The sequence below is a fragment of the Myxocyprinus asiaticus genome, chromosome 36, assembly GCF_019703515.2.
Source record: "Myxocyprinus asiaticus isolate MX2 ecotype Aquarium Trade chromosome 36, UBuf_Myxa_2, whole genome shotgun sequence".
In the NCBI taxonomy this organism is placed as follows: Eukaryota; Metazoa; Chordata; class Actinopteri; order Cypriniformes; family Catostomidae; genus Myxocyprinus; species Myxocyprinus asiaticus.
Window position 1 is genome coordinate 2,843,865 of NC_059379.1, and position 20,155 is coordinate 2,864,019.

Below are 20,155 nucleotides of genomic sequence, written 5' to 3' on the forward strand. Positions count from 1 at the left end.
CTGCAGTCAGATCCACTCTTGGTTTTCTCTGGTTTTACAAAAATATTTCTTACCGTTCTTGTTTCAGAGGTTACTTTGATGTACAAAAACATAACACTTTACAAAACATTGTTAAAAACAAGAAATAAGCTGCAAATGTCTGCATTTTATAGTGATTTTACATAGGGTTGTAACCACCAACATTGAAGGGGAAATGCACAGCAACATTTGGTCCCCCGCAATCTTGATTATTTGGTTATATCCTTGATTTTACTATCATAGGTAAAGTGTGTTCTTACACCATGTTGGAACCAGCTGTTATAAGCAACAGGACATTTTTGTCAAATGCATGCTTTTTATTTCTGCGGTGTAATGCTGGGAAGCCCCACCCACAGTCAAATCTGATTGGTCCAAAATAACACTTTATATTCTTTCGGGTTTATCATAAATAGCTATGAGTTTTCTGCTCAGAAGTTGCACGTGAACGCCCTCTTAAATCATAATTATGACTGGGAACCTCTGTGATACTGTATGTGCTCTTCAAGTGGAGTCGGAAATATCGTAATTATGAGTTCTGAGTACATGAATGATCAAGTGAAGTCGTATTTACAAGAAGCAAACCTGTAATTCTAGATGATACCCAATTTGCCGAGTAGTAGTGTTGGGTTCGAATCCACCTTAGTCGAGTCCGAGTCAAGTCCGAGTCTTTAAACAATCGAGTCCGAGTTGAGTCCGAGCCCAAAAAGGGGCAGAATCGGACTCAACACCGAGCCCATAACAGGCCGAGTCCAAATGAATCCGTTCATGAATCTGTATTCAAATTGTAACCGTAAACTCAACATCAACATTTTAAGCTTATTTTAAACTTCACAACTAAGAAAAACTGTTTGTCAATATAAATGTAACAAAAACACCTCTGTTGCCTTTCATATATACATTTTATGATTAGTTTCCTGCTGAACAGACTTCAAATTGGTTTCAGAATGAAAGCATATGCTTTAGGTGTATGAAGACAAAACTGTCCACACTTCTTATTGCGTTCTGTTGACGTTTCAATTATTTGTTGCTTTTTCCCTCCACTCAAACATAGACTAAAGAAAGTGAAAGCCGCATTAGTCATTACAACCAAGGTTATTATGTTTCAAATTTTAATTTAGTTTTTATTTCTACTTCATTTTCAATTTGTCAATTCAATTCAATTTAGTTTTATTTAAAATGATCCCTATCTAAAGTAATAATAGTCTATTCTGAGATTTCTTTCTGAATCTTTTTTCTGGGAAAATACAGTAAATACAAATAAGTAAACACAGTAGTAATTAGCACTCACTGAGAAGTTACGTCTCACAATTTGACTGCAAATGCTACATCCAAAAACACTGGAAAAGCCCACTGATAATATTAGGGCCATGTCATCACGGACATGATTTTCTAGTTAATTTGCAAGAAACCGCACAGTGCAGGGCAGTTCTGCGTGCTGCTCGTGTACCTAAATCCCTGATGCGTACATGTGCGCAGAAGATAAAAATAAAATAAAATAAATAAATGATATTTGCTTGAGCGGCAGCCACGTTGGTCTACAATCATTATGAAATCTTTAAATACCAACCAAAAAAAATATCATTGAGCTCTTCTTTAACCCCAAAAACATGGAGAATAATAATTCTGAGTCATAAATTTAACATAATTGTCCTTCAAATGTGTCAAAGATGTAGGCTAAAAAAAGACGTGCATAAGTTAAAATAAAAATGTAAAAACGTCATAACCAACTAAATTCATCTCGTAACATGAAGTTTAGCTTCATACATAAACTCTGCCATCGAATAATACATTTATTCTGTAGTCTATAATTAAATTATAAACAAAACATTTCACTGCCCAAAATATCCTAATATTTTATTGTGCATAGTTGAATGTTGTGAATGGTGGACAAATGCTGTAAAAGAATGTATTTTAAGCAGCTCGTCAATGCTTTGAAAATAGTCAATCAATAATAAATAGGTGCTGTTTATCTGTTTAGAGTTGCTGTCTGCTTTAACAATAAGGCTTTTCTCTGCCAACTTTTTAAAAAGTTACAAAGTTAGTTCATCATGCTATTATGGACCAGTTCAAGCTGACAACACTGCATGGACCACAAGAGACTACAGAAGCCTACGTGTGTAGATACATTACGCCTAAAAAGACTTAATATCCAATATTAATACTATTTTTATGTATTTTTATTTCGATATGTTTAAAAGAGTCCCAAAGGCTCGAGTCCGAGTCAAGTCAGAGTAAAAATGCATCCGAGTCTGTGACAAGTCCAAGTCCATTATAATTGGACTTATGACTCGGACTCGAGTCCGAGTCCAAACTCGAGTTCCCCAACTCTACCGAGTAGTGATTAAGGGGCGTGTTGACATGAATGAGGATGTGAAGCAATGATTTTGCCACATTATTAAAACTTCATATTCATTTGTTATATATGACAGTGACCTCATGACTCACCCTTTGCAGTTTGTTTTAAACAAATTATTGAATAATTTGTTAGATACCATGCATTTATAAGTCACACATGTCATGTATAAGTGGTGCAAATTTATTCACCTATGTTTATTCACTGGTACAACAGAAAAAGAGCTTTAGCCATTGTTCATTGTGTATTTGGCTTCTTTCATATTTTATTTCCCACTTAAATGCATGACATGTCAAAGGAACAAATGCTCAACTTGGAAGTAGGAGCTTTCCGGGTCCACTTGAAGGCAGCATTCATTTTGATACCCGAGTAGAGCGAATTAGGAGGAAACTTTTAATATGGCTTTCTGTAGTAAATGGGTTCGATTTTTTCTAGATATATTTTTCCAAACACAGCTACCTTGTTATTGCTGTGCGTTTCGGTCATAAACATTTGTGCATACCAACCATTTCACAAATATTGTAAAATTTTTACACAGAAAAAAAAATGTGTTTGACCATAATTTTATTATGCCATCAAGCCGACTAAGGCCGTGTCCACACTAATAAATTAAATAACGTTTTCAAACTAAAGTGTATTAGTTTTCAGTTTTTCGAAAGTCACCTTTTCTAAAGTATGCGGTGATGGAGAGCATTTTCTTAGCACTCTGTTTTCAGTTTAGGAAAATGCCGTTCTAGTGTGGATGAGAGACGTTAACAGCAATATCAATGCGTGGATCTTGTGTAAAGGTTTCAAAATAAGAGTTTCCCAATAAATATGCAAGAATGAACCTGACATCCTCCATGTTTTCTTTCCTTTTAGAAAACAAAGTGCTTGAATGTGGCAAACTCATAATTACGACTTCAGAAGTGGGAAGTAGGATAAATCTGATAGTATGTGGAGGCAGCATTAAAATATATTCTGAATGACTGTGTAAATCACTGTAAACAATTAAGTTTATAGTTGCCAAGCAATGCAGAATTTTGCCCTGTTAATTTAGAATGTGTGGTCACTGGTGTGTGTTTATCTGCATTTTACAAACTAAGTTAGAACAATCAGTTTTATAATCATATGTTTTTTTTTGTGTTTTTTTTTTCTGTTTTTCTCCCAATTTGGAATACCCAATTACCAATGTGCTCTAAGTCCTCATGGTGGCGTAGTGACTCACCTCAATCCGGGTGGCGGAGGACGAATCTCAGCTGCCTCCGCGTCTGAGACCGTCAACCTGCGCATCTTATCACGTGGCTTGTTGAGCATGTTACCATGGAGATATAGCGTGTGGAGGCTTCGCGCCATCCACCGTGGCATCCACGCACAACTCACCACGCACCCCACCGAGAGCGAGAACCACATTATAGCGATCACGAGGAGGTTACCCCGTGTAACTCTACCCTCCCTAGCAACCGGGCCAATTTGGTTGCTTAGGAGACCCGGCTGGAGTCACTCAGCATGCCCTGCACCCTAGCAAACTCCAGGGGTGGTAGCCAGTGTCTTTTACCACTGAGCTAATCATATGTTTCTTACATCAACCGAAGTATAATTTCTTGACATCTTTTGAAGAACAGTACAAATCTGCCTCGCAGTAACTATATTTTGTAAACTTCAAAACAATGACAAGCTAAAGTTTAACAAGCATCCATAGTGCTAATATTTCAGTGCTAATCTAATCATTGTTCTTCTAAACTTAAAAACATCTCATGCAACCCCACTCATTTCACAACACTCACCATTAAACCGCATCTAAATGCAAAATAATAGCGGGTTATAAGATCTATACCCCACGCAGCTGCGGGATGCCATCGGACAGCAGCATAAACGTAGGATAAACGCGGTGGTAATAACTTTGATGAGATCTTAGCAGGGGTGATTTCATTCAGATTTGAATTAGAGCCAAAAAACGGACTCACGCTGGGATCGTACTTAGGCCAATCTCTGTCACTTAAACTCACTTACTGATAATGTGGCCCCCTCCAGCAGCTACGCGATTAACTAGCCCAAACTCCAGGACTTATTTCTGGATTATTATTATTACCATTGTCCCGACACAGCAAGAGCGTTTGTCGGTTAATGGTTATCTCAATGGGCCTGTGCAAATGGCGGTGTAGATCCCTATAGCTTTATTTCTGTTGACAGACAGAAAAGTTTCACTTAAATAAGAGGACATTAAAGTATATGAATCACAGCAGGAGTTAAACAGTTATCGGGTTTCAAATGGAAAAGTTAGTTTTGTTGCATTCGCGGGGTGTTTTAACTTGGTTTTTGCTTTGATTGGTCTTGTCTTATTACCATGTAAGCAACTGCAACAGGAAAACGAATTGAATGTCAAATCATGTGAATTTTAGATGGGATCATTGAGGTAGGAAAGGGCTTGCTATATTGTGAATATAGTCACAATTAATGCTCAGTGTGTTGTTGAGTGCCTTATTGCTTTTATCAAATGGTTAATATGCAATCAAATTATTAATGACAAAAAAAATGTAAGCAAACCCAACATAGTCTGATGGCAAATCATATGATGATGAAATATTTAGATATCGTACAACTTGTACAAAAAAGAATGATTTTTTATTCCCCCAGAGAAAAACAATCATCAAACAGAATTTTAAATCGACACAATTCAGGCATCAAATTTTAGCTATCCTCCCATCCAACACTTTAATTTCACATCTGTGAACAAATTTGGCTACTCATACTGTTATGTTTTCAGGAGATCAAGAGGAAACAAGGCCAGATAAAATTAATGTGATACTTTTAATAAAACGTCTTAACACACAACACATGCACATGTGGTCTCATTCTTCTTCTACTCCACTTTCTTTCTTACTCTATACAGTTAAGTCATACTCCCCTCTAGCGGTCTCAGTAGGAATAGCACATAACAACAGGACACCACACATACCATATTTCTAAACCCTCATGCTTTCTTTCTTCTGTGGTACACAAAAGTTATTTTCCTATACAAATCATGGTTTAGGCTTAGGGTTTGGGTTAAGGGGTTAAACTTAGGATGAATCATATAAACATTGTTCACTGGTTCATTTATTTTTCACTATGGAAGTAAAAGTTGAACGCTTTTGTACAAGCCAATGCGTAAGATCTTGGAGTCTTGTACTATTACTACGACTTGTCATGAGAGTGGTTTGGCAAATCATTTAAGTCCTTCTGCAAAAGGAGATTTTGTGTGTAAACACTGTATTGACCAATCAGCATCTATGAGCAGAACAATACATACAATTAATAAACAAATAAAACATAGATTAGCTACAGATTTATACATTTTCAATATCAGTAACTTTATTTGACAGCACATTGGCCAAAAGGCACATTAGCCATAGGAAGAAATCCCTCTTACAATATTTGCACAAACCAGAATACAATTCAAATCGAATGCATGTTTCTGAATATGAACTTGATGCCAGACGTCTCAGGGATTTGTGTGGCTTTTTATTTTTGAATAGGGAAAATTGTCCCTGATGATTTGAAACTTCCAGCTGGGCTTCTGTTTTACAGTATGTGGAATCTGTCAGCCAGCGTTTCCTGAATCATCTGAACTGTTTATTTAAAATGATTTCACTGCAGACAAAACTGCTAAGTGTGGCGAGAGTGTGTGCTTTGCCTTTTTGTGGCCTGAGGCATTGCATTAAAGAAGGTCTGGTTTCAGTATGGAAGACATATTGGCTGTGGTACAGGGGATAAAAATGCTAATGAGCTGCTGTGTATGTTTGTTCACTATACAGCATATACACATGTAATGTCATAGTTGTGGAATACTTCAACAATCAACAGCAAAAGCAGACATTTTAGTAAAACATTACTTGTGTCGGATTTCTTATACAAGTATATAAGTCAATTAATGTTTTGCTTTTACTGTAGATGGTAAAGATCACATCAGTGAGGATGGTAAGTTGTAGGTCCAATACAAAAGCATTTCCTTAAGAAAAAAATTAGATCTGTTTAATATAAATTGTTTAAATTGGAGAGCAAATGGAGAAGCTTGCATATGCAGTCTTACGTTGTCTCCTCTTGAGTTTCAGTGGAAATTTCAATACTGTCTAAAACTGTGCTCAGATTTGAAATTAAGCTTCAATGGATTTGAAAAAAAATAAAAAATAAAAAATGGATTTATAAAGGTGAAAACTGATATAAAAATCTGAAATCTTTTTATATGTACATTTACACATGGTGATACAGTGTAAATGTAGGAGCAATAGTTACAGGAAAAATCTGTCAACTTTAACAAATACTTTTGAGAAAGCAAGATGCTTTTTTGAGGAAGACATTAAGTTAATGCTTATTCAAAATAACCACTTTAGAAAAGGGTGCAAAATATCCTGTTGATTTCCATCACATTTGGCGTTTTATAACATCTCAAATGTTCTATAACCAAATGAATCTCCATTGTGATTGGATCAGTCAATGTGAGCTTTGAATATTCTTCATAACAAATTAAATTATTTTTATGGGGGGCCTTTAGCCCCTGCAACAAGGGGGCTTTTTACCCCAAATACTATCCTTTCACTTATCGGGCAGTTTTTGAAAAACCTTTGATATGCGATGATTTCAGAGATTTCCATTAGCCACATAAATTTGCAACATTTTAAAAGTTATTAAATACTAAATCACATTACCTTAACATCAACCTTTAGACATTGCATGCAATAATCTCATGAATCAGGAAAATTTTGCAGTGCATAGTGACAAACAGGTGTTTAGGAAAGTGCTTTAGGAAGTTTTTTGTTGCTATTTAGTATTTTGGGGGAAATAAAATCAAAAGTGCCTTTTACCCTGGGGGGCCTTTGCCCCGTTGTACCCAACTATTATACACACTGTCTTTATAAATGAGGCCCTTGATGGTAAATAACATTTTCACCACAAGGTGAAGTTTTATTAAACGGCATTAATAAGCATGTTTGTCCTCATTCTTCAGCGTTTCTGTCTTTCACTCTCTCTGAATACATCAGGGTAATCAAACACTCCCTGTCGAGTATTTTAAAAGACCATATAGATCTGAGGCAACAGACCCACAGAGAACAGCACAAAAGCTCAAACGTATCTCTAGGGCAAACATGATAGCATTACAAAACCGGCAGCTTGTAAATTGTCTGTGCATTGATGGAATAACATTTAATGACAGTCCACAGGGAATGAGGGGCTTTTCAGAGGCTTTAAACCCCTCTGGTCGCCCTTCTCACCCTAAGGACACACCAGGACCCTTTAAATCCCCCTTTGAAACCCCCCCAAAATCCCTTCCCTACAAACAGAGCAATCTGAGTTTATGCAGCTGATTTTAATGCCAATTATGCATTCTTACTGTATGTTACAACCCTCTGTAGATGGACAGGCTCACATAGAGAGGTTTTGTAACATACACAATGATTGGCTATTAGAAAAATATATTGTAGTGGTAGAGCCTCGAGTAAGGTAAAAAGTGTGTGTGTGTTGAAGAACTAGTTGAAATGGAAGACCCAAGACAAGTATATATATATATATATATATATATATATATATATATATATATATATATATATATATATATATATATACTGTATATGTAGGTATATACTGTATATACACACCTCTTTTCAGATGTATGAATTAAAATTCCATTAGAAATTAATATTAAATATAATATACTTATATAAACAATTTTAAATGAATTCTAATGACATTTTAATTCAGAAATCTCTAAAGAGGTATATTTAATTCATTATACATACTGTATGAAATGCATGATTTTTAAAATAAATGAATAGATCTGGTTGACCTGAAAATCAGTATATTGTCATTATTGGAACAGAAGTCCAGTTGATTTCACAAGAATTTTATTCTTTTATCATTTTGAAGGAATATTTGTATGAATCAGAATAGCGTTGTATACCTTGCATAAATCAGTTTACATATTTACCCTATTCCAGGGATAATTTTGCAGGTTTATTTAAAATAATGAAACGTCTTCCTCAAACTCATTGATCCTTGTAAATCTGGAGCAATATGACTGTTTGTATAATGAATAGACTTATGATTCATCTGATGTTTGGGGCTGTGAAGAGGGAGGGCTGTGTTTAGCTGGGGCCACACTAGTTTCTGTGGTTAATTTAAAACATTAAACTATGGAAACAAGCTTCTCCATCAAATGTCCAACTTCCATTTACATTTCTTGCATACAAGTCAATTTGTGTCTGGACCAGGCCATAAATCACTGCCAGCCCGGGCCACAGTGTCTGGAGATCCACAAATTAGCTGTGCACGCTTCTTAAACAGAAAAAAGGGCTCCAATTTAAAAACCCATTTAAACACAGAAGCAGCACTTAGCAGCTCAGACTCTGTGTGCTCAGCGAAAAGAGAACAAACCTGTGCTGCTTTTTCACAGTTTGACAGTAAGACACTAATGTTTGGTTCCAGATAACAGGAGTATGACCTGTACAAAAGAAAAATCAGCATTGAGATTCAGTTGAAATCAAATAGTGACTTTTGCTTTTTTGAGATCACAACAATGTCTTAAACTGTGCTCATGTTTACCATGATACCAAAGAATGCCATGAGTCAGAGATCTCAATGTGAACTCTAATATGTGGGGTGAGTTTAGGTTCCCCCATCTAAAGAATCCCAATTCAGCCCCTGGTCATATAGCCTACAGTTGTGCTCAAAAGTTTACATGCCCTGGCAGAAATTGGCATTGATTTTGAAAATATGAATGCTCCTTTTTAAATCATAATGATAACAGAAATCACCCAAATGGCCCTGATCAAAAGTTCACATACCCTTGAATGTTTGGCCTTGTTTCAGACACACAAGGTGACACACACAGGTTTAAATGGCAATTAAAGGTTAATTTCCCATATCTGTGGCTTTTAAAATTGCAATTAGTGTCTGTGTATAAATAGTCATTGAGTTTGTTAGCTCTCACGTGGATGCACTGAGCAGGCTAGATACTGAGCCATGGGGAGCAGAAAAGAACTGTCAAAAGACCTGCGTAACAAGGTAATGGAACTTTATACAGATGGAAAAGTTTATCAAAAGATATCCAAATCCTTGAAAATGCCAGTGAGTAATGTTCAATCACTTATTAAGAAGTGGAAAATTCAGGGATCTCTTGATACCAAGACAAGGTCAGGTAGACCAAGAAAGATTTCAGCCGCAACTGCCAGAAAATTGTTCGGGATACAAAGAAAAGCCCACAGGTAACCTCAGGAGAAATACAGGCTGCTCTGGAAAAAGACGGTGTTGTTGTTTCAAGGAGCATAATACGACGATACTTGAACAAAAATGAGCTGCATGGTCGAGTTGCCAGAAAGAAGCCTTTAAAATGCCACAAAAAAGCCCAGTTACAATATGCCCGACAACACTTTGACACGCCTCACAGCTTCTGGCACACTGTAATTTGGAGTGACGAGACCAAAATAGAGCTTTATGGTCACAACCATAAGCGCTATATTTGGAGAGGGGTCAACAAGGCCTATAGTGAAAAGAATACCATCCCCACTGTGAAGCATGTTGGTGTTTCACTGATGTTTTGGGGGGGTGTGAGCTCTAAAGGCACGGGGAATCTTGTGAAAATTGATGGTAAGATGAATGCAGAATGTTATCAGAAAATACTGGCAGACAATCTGCATTCTTCTGCATGAAAGCTGCGCATGGGATGCTCTTGGACTTTCCAGCGCGACAATGACCCTAAGCACAAGGCCAAGTTGACCCTCCAGTGGTTACAGCAGAAAAAGGTGAAGGTTCTGTTGTGGCCATCACAGTCTCCTGACCTTAATATCATCGAGTCACTCTGGGGAGATCTTAAACGTGCGGTTCATGCAAGACGACCAAAGACTTTGCATGACCTGGAGGCATTTTGCCAAGACGAATGGGCAGCTATACCACCTGCAAGAATTTGGGGCCTCATAGACAACTATTACAAAAGACTGCACGCTGTCATTGATGCTAAAGGGGGCAATACACAGTATTAAGAACTAAGGGTATGCAGACTTCTGAACAGGGGTCATTTAATTTTTTTCTTTGTTGCCATGTTTTGTTTTATTATTGTGTCATTCTGTTATAACCTACAGTTGAATATGAATCCCATAAGAAATAAAAGAAATGTGTTTTGCCTGCTCACTCGTGTTTTCTTTAAAAATGGTACATATATTACCAATTCTCCAAGGGTATGCAAACTTTTGAGCACAACTGTATATACAGTAATTAGGGTGACATTCCCTATGAGAATTGACTATGGTTTTACTACCATAGTTTAACCATTGTGTGTGTAGTTGAACCACAGTAACCATAAAATACATTTTTATAAGGGTTAAACCAAAAATAGTGTGAGAACATTAAATAATTTAAGTTTAATATGCATTAATAAAACAAAAAAGAAGGGAAAGTCCCTATAAGGGACTTATAGGGCTCAAGTGAATCAGTTATTTGAACTACATTATACCTAAGAAAGAACCGACTCACTAAAAATTAACTGGAGTTCCCAACTATAATATAAGGAAATCGTTTATTTTGTAACCGGTTAATTTACATGAACTGTCTGTAAGCACCAATTCACTTCAATGATTTGGTTTTCCCAGCGCAATTTGATAGAGAGAGGACGGTTTAGGTGAGTGTGTCTGATTCCTCCCTTCAGCTCGTTCGCTGCGTTCACAATACAATGTGACAAATGTAGCGTTTTGTGACACTACAGCGCTACTCATTAGAAAGTGTAGCTCAATCCTGAAAAGCTACACTATTGTAAAAACAACTGAGCTATTGTTACACTTCTAAAATTTTATTTGGGGCCTGGGTAACTTAGCGAGTATTGACTCTGACTACCACCCCTGGAGTCGCGAGTTCGAATCCAGGGCGTGCTGAGTGACTCCAGCCTGGTCTCCTAAGCAACCAAATTGGCCTGGTTGCTAGGGAGGGTAGAGTCACATGGGGTAACCTCCTCGTGGTCGCGATTAGGGGTTCTCGCTCTCAATGGGGCACGTGGTAAGTTGTGCGTGGATCGCGGAGAGTAGCATGAGCCTCCACATGCTGTGAGTCTCCGCGGTGTCATGCACGACGAGTCACGTGATAAGATGCACGGATTGACAGTCTCAGAAGCGGAGGCAACTGAGACTTGTCCTCCGCCACCCGGATTGAGGTGAGTAACTGTGCCACCATGAGGACCTACTAAGTAGTGGGAATTGGGCATTCCAAATTGGAAGAAAAGGGGATAAATTTGTTTTTATTTAAGTAAGTAGCTTCGCTGTTAATTATACCCAACAATGGGTTTTAAACTTTACACAAGTGTAAATGCATGCTGTTATTAAAGAAAATGGGGAGTATACCAAATGCTAAGAAATTCACATATGAATTTACATTTTCAATTAAACTCTTTTGCTCATAATATAATTTATAATGAACAAATTTATTAAACTAGGAAAATAAAATATATGGAATTCATTTTTAATAAAAGCACTCTATAGGAATAGAAAAAAAAATGGATACAACTGCACACCTGTGAATACAGCAGCTATGTGTTTTTTCTTTTTTTTTTTTTTCCCTGTTCATTCAGTAAGGTATGGCTTTCAGAGTCACTGATCTCCCCTGAATAAAACTCTGTGCTCTGTAAAGCAGCCACTGCACTCCGACATATTGCTGGAAATAACTGATGACCCCCTTCACAGGATCCTCAGAGGGTACGTTGGGAAATCATTTTCAATCTTTGACTTAGCAGATGAAACAAATGCTCCTGCTTACTTTGTCAATTTTCACTCCTTAGGGTCAAACAAAGTGGTTTTCCAGGGCCGGCCATGAGGCGAGTACGCAAGCAGCCATGCTGAAAATGTCTCTTGTCCTCCACAAAATGGTGCAATGTAGCATTTCATTTAGCCCCCTTTTGTTATTTGTCTTTGACAGAGTTGTAATAGGAAGCACCTTCATATTCATTGACCAGGTGACCCCTGAGCGCAGCAGGGCCCCTGAACACTGACGACCCTCTGTGTGTACAGTGAGCCGACTCAAAACTATTTACGCAAAGAAGTCTGAAAAAGTGAGTTAGGAGAGTTCATGAAAAAGTGAGGTGATAAAATGAAATGGAAATGAATAAAAATTAATTTCTACTCGTCCCTCCTTTTCTTTTTTTTCTTTTTTAAAAAAAGCAAAAAAATGGAGGTTACAGTGAGGTACTTTCAATGGAAGTGAATGTGGCCAATTTTTGGAGGGTTTAAAGGCAGAAATCTAAAGCTTGTAATTTTATAAAAGCAGTTACAATACTTATTCTGTTAAAACTTGTGTATTATTAGAGCTATTCAGTTTAAATGGTAATTGGTGGTTATAAATAGTAATTAAAATGGTTCTAATTTGGTTCTGCGAGCCATCTCTCCTGCTACTCCGATCATTGTGCGATCTCTACAAGTAAGCTAATAAAATAATTTCAACTCATATTAATGTTTCATGTGCATTTATTTATTTATTTTGCAAGTAGTCTTGTGATAGGCTGAATACTGAGGAGTCAGACAATAATTTTCACAAAATATATATATATTATTATTATTAAAAAACCAATATCACCCATGTGAAAAACGAACTGCCCCCTTAAACTTTATAGCTGGTTGTGCCACCTTTAGCAGCAACATCTGCAACCAAATGCTTCCGATAACTGGAGATCAGTCTTTCACAATGCTGTGGTGTAATTTTGGCCCACTCTTCTTTGCAGAACTGCTTTGGAGGTTTTTCGAGCATAAACTTCCTGTTTAAGGTCCTGCCACAGCATCTCAATCAGGTTCAAATCAGGACTTTGACTAGGCCACTCCAAAACTTTAATCTTGCTTATTTTGAGCCATTCAGAGGTGGACTTACTCCTATGCTTTGGATCATTGTCTTGCTGCATAATCCAGTTTCACTTGAGCTTTAACTCACGGATTGATGACCGGACGTTCTCCTTTAGGATTTTCTGGTAGAGCGCAGAATTCATGTTTCCCTCAATTATTGCATGTCACCCTGGCCCTGAAGCAACAAAGCACCACCACCATGCTTGACCGTAGGTATGATGTTCTTCTTGTGGAATTCTGTGTTTGATTTACGCCAGATGTAACGGGACCCCTGTCTTCCAAACAGTTCCACTTTCGACTCATCAGTCCACAGAACATTCTCCCAAAAGTGTTGAGGATCATCAAGGTGTGTTTTGGCAAAATTCAGACGAGCCTTAATGTTCTTCTGGGATAGCAGTGTTTTGCACCTCGCCACTCTTCCATGGATGCAATTTTTGTGTCTTTCTGATAGTGGAGTCATGAACAGTGACCTTTATTAATGCGAGAGAGGCCTGCAGATCCTTGGATGTTGTCCTTGGCTTTTTTATAACTTCCTGGATGAGTCGCCGCTGTGCTCTTGAAGGAATTTTGGAAGGTTGGCCACTTCGGGGAAGGTTCACTACTGTGCCAAGTTTTCTCCATTTGGAGATAATGGCTCTCACTGTGGTTCTTTGGAGTCCCAGAGCCTTTGAAATAGCTTTGAAATACAATCATCCTTTTAACTCATCATTATCTAGAATTTCCTTTGACCTTGGCATAGTGTACTACTGGGTGAGACCTTTTAGCCAACTTCATGCTGCTGAAAAAGTTCTAATTAGATGTTGATTTGATTGAACAGGGCTGGCAGTAATCAGGCCTGAGTGTGTCTAGTATCAATGCAGTTTCATAGATTTGGGGATTTAGTAACTAAGGGGGCAAATACTTTCACACAGGCCCAGTTGGTATTAGATAACTTTTTTGTATCAATAAATAACATTAACATTTAAAAATTGTATTTTGTGTTTACTCAGATTGGCTTTGTTTTATGTTAGATTTTGAATTTTTGAAACAATTTAGTGTGAGATATACACAAAAAAAACAACAAAAAAAAAAAAAACAGAAGAAATCAGGAATACTTTTTCACAACACTGTATATATATATATATATATATATATATATATATATTATAAACACTGATCAGCCACAACATTAAAACCACCTGACTAATATTGTGTAGGTCCCCCTCGTGCCACCAAAACAGTACCAACCCGCATCTCAGAATAGCATTCAGAGATTATATTCTTCTCACCACAATTGTACAGAGTGGTTATCTGAGTTACCATAGACTTTGTCAGTTCAAACCAGTCTGGCCATTCTCTGTTGTCCTCTCTCATCAACAAGGTGTTTCCGTCCACAGAACTGCCGCTCACTGGATCCCAGGAGATCAGCAGTTACAGAAATACTCAAACCAGCCCGTCTGGCACCAACAATCATCCATGCGATTATCCAATCAGCCAATCGTGTGGCAGCAGTGCAGTGCATAAAATAATGCAGATACGGGTCAGGAGCTTCAGTTAATGTTCACATCAACCATCAGAATGAGGGAAAAAATGTGATCTCAGTGATTTTGACCATGGCATGATTGTTGGTTGTAGGTTGTAGATTGTTGACACCCTGACCTTTTCCAGCAGGACAATGCTCCATGCCACACAGACAGGTCAATCAAGGTGTGGATGGAAAACCACTGAATCAAGACCCTGTCATGTCCAGCCCAATCTCCAGACCTGAATCCCACTGAAAACCTCTGGAATGTGATCAAGAGGAAAATGGATGGCCACAAGCCATCAAACAAAGACGAGATGCTTGAATTTTTGCACCAGGAGTGGCATAAAGTCACCCATCAGTAATGTGAAAGACTGGTAGAGAGCATGCCAAGACACATGAAAGCTGTGATTGATAAATCAGGGTTATTCCCCCAAAAATTTATTTCTGAGCTCTTCCTAAGTTAAAACATTAGTATTGTGTTGTTTAAAAATTAATATGAACTTGTCTTTTTGGCATTATTCAAGGTCTGAAAACATATTTTTTGTTATATTGACCAGTTGTCATTTCCTGCAAATAAATGCTCTAAATGACAATATTTTTATTTGGAATTTGGGAGAAATGTTGTGAGTACTTTACAGAATAAAACAAAAATGTTCATTTTACTCAAACATATACCTATAAATAGTAAATCCAGAGAAACTGATAATTTTGCAGTGGTCTCTTAATTTTTTCCAGAGCTGTATATATACACTTTCTGCAGAAAGTAAACTTGAAACTCTCATTCTCACTCTTTGGGGTCCTCAGACACCAGTTTTAAAACCCCTGGATTAGATAACAGGCAGGTGTGTTATAACTACAAATTCCTTATGTTTGTTTAATCTGTAAAAAGAGCCACATTTAAAATTACGATTTTTTGAAGTGCATTTAGGAGCTTTAAAAAAAAAAAAAAACATATCCAAAGCATTAACCTCACATGATTGACCTTACAGTGACATAAAGAGGTGTGTTTGGGCATGTGTGTTTGTGTGTTTGAATGCGTGTGTTTTATGTGCATGTGTGTGTAGAAACGAGTTTGACAGTGAGGCCTGGAACTCACTAGTCACTAATGACCTCACTGAAAACTCAACACAACCTACTTGTGAGACTGGACCTCAGTGGTAAAGATGTCTCATAAATCGGCAATATGCCAAATCATGTTTAGTTTTAAATCTACTGATGTGCACAGGTTTGTGTGGGGGTTAGGTTTAGGGGTAGGGAATAGAAAATATCATGAGTATGGAATGAAATCGAGAAAATTAATGAGATGTCCTCACTAATATAGTGAAACAAACCTGTGTGTGCTTATTACCTGGCAGGCTTGTAAATCAGCATTGCATCTCAATGTGAATCAAAGCAGCAGTTTATTCTGTAGCTCCGGGCCTGAAGCGTGCAGCATTATCAACACAAAACAGCCATATGGAGAACAGACGCTCTCACTCTCTCATTCAGCATTCAGACAGACCCATGTCCCCCCGAACAACCCCCTTACCACCACTACCACCACGGTCACTTTAGGGTTAGTTCTTTAGCATAACAACAAATGAAAGGGAAAGGCCATTTTATTCCCATTTGGAGCCATTATAGTGACGGACACATTTATTTTTTTAGACCATTTATTGTGATTTAACGCTGTGGACAGGGTTCTTTCAAGTACTTGGAGTATAATGTAAACACCATGAGAATATTGGCCTAATCATTCAGTACCATTACATAGGATTCTTCTAAAAGGGAAACAAGCTTTTAAAGTATTATTATTACTTTTTTAAATTAATGAAACATTTTGTTTTTATTTGACAACGCCATGCCCAAAGCATGTTTATAAACAGATAAATGAACAAATTCATAAAATAAAAATGTCTGGCTCTTCTAAGACAGGTTCTAGTTTAATTATCAGTGTGGATGGTGTTGATAATTATCGATCCATCTACATGTAATGAATAGACCGAGTCATAATCTCTCTCTTATGGCTTTAAGACACTAGACTCTATTGATCCTCGACGTAAACGCTCTTTACAATGTTAATAGTCTAATTTGCTTGATGATTTCTCCCTGTTTTGCTTGTCAAGGACAGGCCAATTTATACTTAACTGGAAGTCCCAGTCAACAGCCCTTGAATGGGAGACTTCCTGTATAAAAAACATAGGCCATTCCAAGGGGGAACGGATGATCAAACTGACCATTAGCACTTCTCTATTTGCCCTTCCAGAGGCAATTATCATGAATTAATGCGACTGTGCACGGTTTTTAGCATTAGCTCGATCAATGGAATAACATTTCTGTGGCCAATAATCGGGGCAAAAAAACAAAGCTTCCTCTTAATTAGGATGAGGTGAGGTATTAGCATTTTCTACTTAATTACATATTACTCATATACCCAATTTCATAGATCAAAAACCTGCAGTAGACTGAATTATCAGAGTTATAGCTCTGTCTGTAAGGTGCGTCAATTTTGTTTGTATTTGCGATTAAAACTTGTGGTGTAATTGGCCTCCTCGACCCCTCCAACATCACACCCCCAACTCGCTTTTGGCGCCATTCTGTGGATATTTCACCTGGAAACTGGAGCTCACACGTGCCTACACATTCAACATCTTGTTTTAGCATAAACCTCACTAAATTATTACTTTAGATTTCACTGAAAACAAGACTAAATATATATATATATATATATTTTTTTTCTCGTTTTAAGGATGTTTAGATATTTTTACCAGAAAATAAGACAAAAATAGACACTCAGTAAGAAATAAAAATAAATAAAAGTACCATAAAAGTAATCCATATAACTCTAGTGCTATTTTCCAAGTCTTCTGAAGCCTTAAGATAGCTTTGTGTGAGGAACAGATCGAAAATAAGGTTAAACACTGAAAATATTTCCTCAAATCAAATATGGTGCCTTTAGACATGTCGGTTCAGGTTTGAGGTCAATGACATCCAAAATCATCCCAAAACATCGCTGACGTCAAACTATACCTTTAATTTAAACAAGAGGTGACCAGTACTTCATCACCATCATCACAATGTCAACAGTACAACCATTCCAACACATCCTGATAATTCAACATTTCACAAAGTGGCTTATTATAACAGATAGACAGTAAAAGACGGGGACAGAGAGACAGGAAAATGAACTTCGATCTTTCCCTTAGCTCACTTATCAAGAGATTTGGAGGTTAGTTAGTTGCTGCGACCAATCAAGACCTTGCCCATGGTGAGGCAGGAGAAATCAATGCTAATTACACTGCCATCTGTAAGGTACTGCGTCCTGAGTCACACCTGTTCACTTAAAGATACGGCTTGTGAGTCATGATGTATTCAGTCAGATATATCTTAGTCTCAGTTCTTTAATGACAGGAGGGTAATAGATGAGTTTTTGATAGCATTAGCTAATGGTTTTGTTGCTTGCGTGGATTCAGTTCATGATTCAGCTATTTAGACAACATTTTATAGCTCTGTTCCAACACCTAGTGAGCATAGTTCAGTTCAAACATAATCTTGTGGTAAAACAGTGATGGTCAAAGATGGATACAAAAATGTGTTTGATGTGAATGGCCCTCTAAGGCAGCATGCTCACTGTTTTGGAACAGAAGTGACTAATTTGAACATTCTACATAGGTAGCAACTCCATGCAACACAAACAGTGCTCCTTAAGTGAAGCACACGAGAGATGTGACTCATATCCCTGCAGAAAAAACAGCTTAAACCAGCCGAAGATGATTTGCAGGTCTTTGCTGGTCTACAAGATTGGTCAGGCTGGATTGTTTGCTGGGTTTTGAGGAGTTTTGGGCACTTGTAAGCAGGTAAGGCTAGCAGACCAATTAGGCTAGTTTATACCAGCCAAGACCAGCAAACCAGTTTAAGACGGTTTAAGTTTTTTTTTTTTTTTTTTTTTTTTTCAGAATGGAATTGATCAAAGAGGAAGTATGGCCTCTTTGAATTTGCTGTTTGTTTTTCTTCTTTAGACTGATTTTACATTAACAAGGAGAGGTACTGAAATAAGCTCAATTGGGTTTCAAATAGTGTTGTCACAATACCAAAATTTCAGTAGTCATACCGATACCAGTAAAATTTCACGGTTCGCAATACCAATAAAGACAGCACAAGAAAAAAAAAATGCTAATATGAAAACACTCATTTAGCCTATTTAAAAAGTTACATTTCAATTTAAATAATAAATTAAACAAATTCATGTGTCCAAGTGTTTCTCAATGAAGTATACATTGCTTAAGTGTTTAAGTAGGGCCCAACTGAAATCAGTTTTATTTTCTCCTAAATCCTGTGTTTTCCATTTTATTTTATTTTGTAGAATTCCATATTTAAAATTTTTAATTAATTTCATCATCAAAATAGAGTCTAATCAAATTAATTACTTCAACTTTTAAGCAATAAATATAGAATAATTACTGTACTTTTCAACATACCATTGCATTTTTTAACCAAACTTTTATTCAGTACAACAGCACTCTTGTTTGTGATATATTGCTTAATTATTATTATTTTTATTATCATTATATTTGTTATTATTATTATTATTATTATTATTATTATGTTATTATTATTATTTTTATTTTATAATTATTTATTATTATTATTTATTATTAGTAGTATTTGTATTATTATTACTACAATGAATATTACATTTTTCTATTCAGTTGTAATATATTTCTGTCACAGTTACTTCAATTTCAGGCATCTGGCTTTTATTTTGACATGAGCTTTTATTTTGACAGAAGCTCTCATTGTCCGAATAACCAGTAGCTCATGTAGACTAAGGTTGCAGTCGTATGCAGTTTAATAATCACACTAGGACATGTCACACTTTCAATTTAATTAACCGTGCCTTTATTTTTTTCCCCAAAATATGTCAAATTTGTGTGTGTGTCGTGTGTCAGTCAGACAGCGTGCTTGGACCGAAATAAGTTGGTGCTCAGTAGTACCGGTACTGAGCACCATACTGAGTACACTTGCATCGTGACATCTTTTTTATTTTAGTACCGATCGAAGTACCGGTACATTTGACATCATAGTTTCAAATATCCTGCACAGTTTATTTATTTTATTTATTTTTTTCTCATAGTGTCAAACAAAAAGAAACTTCAGAGGCAGATGCCGCCAGAAATGTTCTAGTAGATAACACAGTGGTTCATGAGTGGACAAGGTTCCAAGGCGTTTGCTCACCAATTAACAGTGTCTGTCAATGTTTTGCCCACTGAAAGTGAGCTGCCATTACATCAGCCTGAGAAACAAATGAGGGCCATTTCTGCACCGCTGCTCTGCCTGATATGCCAATATAGCCGCAGCAGGAATGGCACAGATGGATTTTTCTCTCGCAGCCAGACAAACAGAGGGACACGTCTGAGTTTTCTCACAGAATGGATTCAGTCAGACAAAACGAGACGAGTTACAAACAACTAGTAC